The sequence below is a fragment of the Triticum urartu genome, chromosome 1, assembly GCF_003073215.2.
Source record: "Triticum urartu cultivar G1812 chromosome 1, Tu2.1, whole genome shotgun sequence".
Taxonomy (NCBI): domain Eukaryota; kingdom Viridiplantae; phylum Streptophyta; class Magnoliopsida; order Poales; family Poaceae; genus Triticum; species Triticum urartu.
In genome coordinates, this window is record NC_053022.1 from 213,070,568 (window position 1) to 213,075,882 (window position 5,315).

Genomic DNA, 5,315 nt, shown 5'->3' on the forward strand with positions numbered 1-5,315 from the left:
ATGTTGGGTGTAGGTTTTTATTTTGTTTGTGCACATGTGTTGTTTATTTTGTGAGCTTAGTTGACTCCTACTAGATTGGTTACTTTGGTTCTCTACCGAGGGAATATTTTGGTGCTGTTCTACTTCACCATTCCTCTTTGGGGAATCCAAACAACTCCTACGATAATAGCAGATACTTGGCACAGTCAAGCACGAGGCAGTACGAGCACGACCCCTTGTACCACACCTCATGGTTTCTCCTAGACTTGGAGGTCTGTATTGGAGGCACCAACACAACCTCTAGTATGAGCACCCATGCACCATAGACAGTCTTCTTCTCTGTTACTTCCTTTGCTTATGTGTTAGTAGTTGTTGTTGTTAGTAGTTGTCGTGAAAATAGGTAGATAAGGCTTGTGGTCGATTGTATGAGCACTAGTACGAACATGCACGCTCCTACCAGAGTATGTCCTCTGCTTTGTTCTTCTTTTAAATGTGTGATTTGTTTTGAGTTTTCTTCTAACTTTGTTTACAAGGCTTGGCTTGGGAATCTTAGGGTTTCTAACCCTGTATAAAATCCAAAGGGTCACACCCTAGGCTCATTATCAATCTAATACCTTTTCGCCACTTTATGTCACCACTCCACCAGGAATTCATCTTCAGGATCAAGAAGGGGCATTCACCATGTCTGCCAAAGGTACTCAAACTACCTCCATCAGCAAGAAGGGTTCCACTTCAAGCCATTCATTGAGCAAGGTTGCCCTCTCCCGAATTGGAAGGAGCTGACTCCAAGGAGTTGGGAGGATCTCTAGAAGATGGGCGTGAAAGAAGAGGTGCTAGAGGAGGTGAAGCCTAAGGAATAAGATGAAATATAAAAGAAAGATGACTACCCTCCAAACCCTTACATGGATAATATTCAAGGATCTCTTCCCAGATCTCCTCTAGGGATGGCACCTCGCGAGCCCAAAAGGGAAGTGACAACCCCAAATACTGGAAAAGATCAACAAGCTTGAGAAGGTCTCTAAAGCATGTGTAGATACAATTGGTAAATGGATTGATGCTTATTGGATGATGAGCAAAGACCTTGAAGCCAAGGTCGATGGTCTCTACAATAAGATAAGTACCCTTTGATTTTACCACTAAGCTCTTTTCAGAGACGAGCCTCCTCATGAAGTTGGCCATTGAGCAGCAAAAAGAAATTTTAGTAACAATATTTTGCTTCAAGTGTAACACTCTCACATTCAACCTGAAGAAGGAGGAGTGACCCAAGGAGGATAAGGAGGAAGAGACACTGGCTAACCCAAACCAGAACTAGGCATTAGGATATTGTCAGATTAATTTTAAGCTTGGGGGAGATCCAGAAATATCTTACATCTTACTTTCTAGTATTTATTTTATTGCAAGCCGAGATTAGCTCGTCTTAGGTTGAATAATGAAGGTTGAACTATCAAGTCCCTTTGAATGAGGAAGGAGTCTTATTCCGATGAGCAATGCATGTTTTTAGTGAGTAGTTTTATTGCATTCTTGAGAAAAGTATATTACATACATGATAAAGCATGAGTGTTATTGCATTCTCACTATTGATGATGATTATAAGTCCGCCACATCATTGGTGTCAGTTGGTTAGTGAAAGTGAACAATTGGATGTGATAGTTTGTTTTAGTTTCAATTGTTCCCATGATAATTTTGAGAAAGTGGATTGATACATAAGACTAACAATATTATTAATTAGTAATTAAGAGCAAGTATAAAGAAAGGAGAAACTCCCTAAAAGTGAATTATTAAAAGTTTTCATAAGATCCGATCTCGTATTAAAGGAGTATGTTTAGCTTGTGTGCCACAAGTTCAAACAATAATTGATTGTGATATGGGAAAATAAACATGCTCCCTAAGATAATATGAAAATAACATAAGGGACTTTTGACAAACAAAGTTGATTGAGTAAATCACTCAAAATTACCGAGAGCCCCTTTCTACTTGCTCGGTTGAAAGATCAATGACCAATTGCATGAAGTTCTCTCGTGTTCGTTAATGAATAGGCTAGCAAATGTGTGGAAGACTTCATGATTATCTTTATGGTGAAAATGTGATAGTACCCATCACGATCATGTATCTCATGTGGATTTTGATTTTTGCAATGGGGTCATTCATTTTATTTATTCGCACCTCATGAACGCAATGACCTTCTTTCTAAAAGTTGTGGTATTTGCTCCAGGACTACTAAGACTTTAAGCTTGGCATGAGAGATTCATCTCCAAAGGAAGTAAAGCCATGCTTATCAATTATTGTCTCTCTAGCCTCCTAGTGTATATGATGGGGTAATATATTTTGCTGGAAGAGGTGCTTATCTCCTTTGACAAGGATCTATCGCGTTTCTTCTCGCAGATGGCCAATGGGCACCAGAAAAACCATATGGTTAAGTGAGCGGATATTGGCATGCCTAAGGACCTGGAGGGGTCTAGGTATTCTCGCGCCCCCACATGAATGTCGTTGTTATGCTGAGATGGGTTTGGAGGATTCCCTGGGAGGAAGGGGGCTTGTGGCTGCAACTTATTAATGTGAAGTACTTGACGGTTCACCTTCTCCTCGCTTGTGAGAATAGGGAGGGTATCCTATTCTAGAAATCTATACAATCAATTAAACATGAGATTCACATTGGGATCAGTGTCTCCATGGGCAATGGAGATGTGACTCTCTTATGTTTGGATCCATGGCTTGGCAGTTGATACGTCTCCATTGTATCTACTTTTCCAAACATGTTTGCTGTTGCAGTACTGTAGCGACCAACTAACACGACACATGAATCAGAGACCCTTTGACCAAACTGTGTGTGATGCATTCATCGCAAGACGGTGTCATAGTAAAACTGTCACCAATGCGATGGCGAAGACATCAAGCACGATTGCTACTTGTGAGCTGCATTGGGATTTCCCCGAAGAGGAGGGGATGATGCACTACAGTAGAGATAAGTATTTCCCTCAGTTAGGAACCAAGGTTGTCGGCATCCTAGGAACGGGGGTACCCAGACCTGCCTGCCTGCGGCCCACAGCGTGGCTCCATCAGCGGCCTGGTTCAGCCCATCATCTGCAGCGACAACTCAAGACCCTCACGAGGGGCCAAGCCTCGCGAGGCGGACGGCGCCAAGACCTCCCTGGGGGCAGCCTCACCAGGCTGGCTCTGCAAGGGGCACCTCCAGAGGTTCACGTGATGTGAGCCATGACGAGCAAGGCCAGGTGGGTGCCAGCGGACGCAGTGTACCACTTTCCTCTTTGGTGCTAAAGAGGCAGCCGTAGGCGAGGAGTCCCGAGGCAACATGCAAAGGTTTCCATATCGGTGGAACAAGACCAGGGCCAGCAGGACGGCATGATGGAGGTCACCGCGGAGCCCACAGTAGCATCACCACCAGAGCCTTTGGAAGGCGAAGACCACCTTTTGTCAGGATAACTTGTACTGCTTGTCCCCCTCAAACGGCACCCGCCGATGGGCCTCCCAGTCACTCTCCATCGCCCGCTGCCAACGCCGCCATCGGCCCGGTGGCGAACGAGTAGCAGGCTTCATCGCTGCACCCCTCTATGCGGCGGGACGGACACACCACCACCCCATCACTGACTCCGTCCGGCTTGTCGTCCCACGCTCGTCGCGCGCCCACGGATGCACAGGCTGCACTGCTCATGGCGCGCGAGCTCCTGTGCTACCGCCCCATCGATGATCTCTACTAAGACTGGCTAGACTGCATCGCCGAGCTCGTCAGCGCCGCTGGGGGATCCCCCACCCCATCCCTCTTGCTGCCTCGCCCACCTCCTGCCGCGGGCGACATGGCCCACAGAGCGGCTCCACCACCTCCGCATCAAGACGTCTCCCTCGCACCAAGATGCGCCCGCTCAGGTGGTCCAACTGTGCCATTACCTTCAGCTCGTCAGACCAGCTCAAGTGCGCAGCAACTGTCGGCGCCCTTTCGGTGCTTTGTTCACCCATCATCAGCAACATCCAAGTCACCAAGACCCTCATCGACGGCAGGGCAGGGCTCAACGTCCTGTCCGTCGAGACATTCGACCGCCTCCAAGTGCCATATGACGAGCTTTAGCCTACCAAGCCCTTCTCAGGAGTGACCGACGGCTCTACCACCCCGATAGGGTAGGTCCGCCTCCCTGTCACCTTCGGCACCCGCGACAAATACCGCACTGAGCTTATCGACTTTGACGTTGACCACATCCTCCTGCCGTACAATGCCATCCTTAGATACCCAGCCTTGGCCAAGTTTATGGCAGTGACCCACCACGACTACAACGTCCTCAAGATGCCAGGGAGCGGCAGCGTCATCTCGGTCGCCTGCGAAGAGAAGGACGTGGTGTGCTCCGTCGAGCGTGCTTACCAGGCTGCGTCTGCCAAAGACCCAAACAACGAAGGCGCCCCATACCCCCCTAAGGCCACTCCTAAGAAGAAGAAGAAGCGGCCACTCCACCAAGGACCTTAGGAGAGTGGCGTCTCCAGCGGCACCACCTTAGGACCTGCGCCCACAGATGGGGTGCCTCCCTCTCTCGCATAGGAAGGCGTGCCCGGCGCCCTTCTCGGGCTGGGCTCGGGGGGCTCTCTTCTAGAGGGCCACAGACCTAGCCAATGTCACGAGGGAGGCGGTCGGGCACTGATAACCCAGAAGTATAGGGGATCGCAACAGTTTTCGAGGGTAGAGTATTCAACCCAAATTTATTGATTCGACACAAGGGGAGCCAAAGAATATTCTCAAGTATTAGCAGCTGAGTTGTCAATTCAACCACACCTGGAAACTTAATATCTGCAGCAAAGTGTTTAGTAGCAAAGTAATATGATAGTAGTGGTAATGGTAGCAAAAGGTAACAGTAGCAAAAGTAATGTTTTTGGTATTTTGTAGTGATGATAGCAATAGCAATGGAAAAGTAAATAAGCGAAGAACAATATATGGAAAGCTCGTAGGCAATGGATCGGTGATGGAGAATTATGCCAGATGCGGTTCATCATGTAACAATCATAACATAGGGTGGCACAGAACTAGCTCCAATTCATCAATGTAATGAAGGCATGTATTCCGAATATAGTCATACGTGCTTATGGAAAAGAACTTGCATGACATCTTTTGTCCTACCCTCCCGTGGCAGCGGGGTCCTAATGGAAACTAAGGGATATTAAGGCCTCCTTTTAATAGAGTACCGGAACAAAGCATTAGCACATAGTGAATACATGAACTCCTCAAACTATGGTCATCACCGGTTAGTATTCCGATTATTGTCACTTTTGGGTTAACGGATCATAACACATAATAGGTGACTATAGACTTGCAAGATAGGATCAAGAACTCTCATATA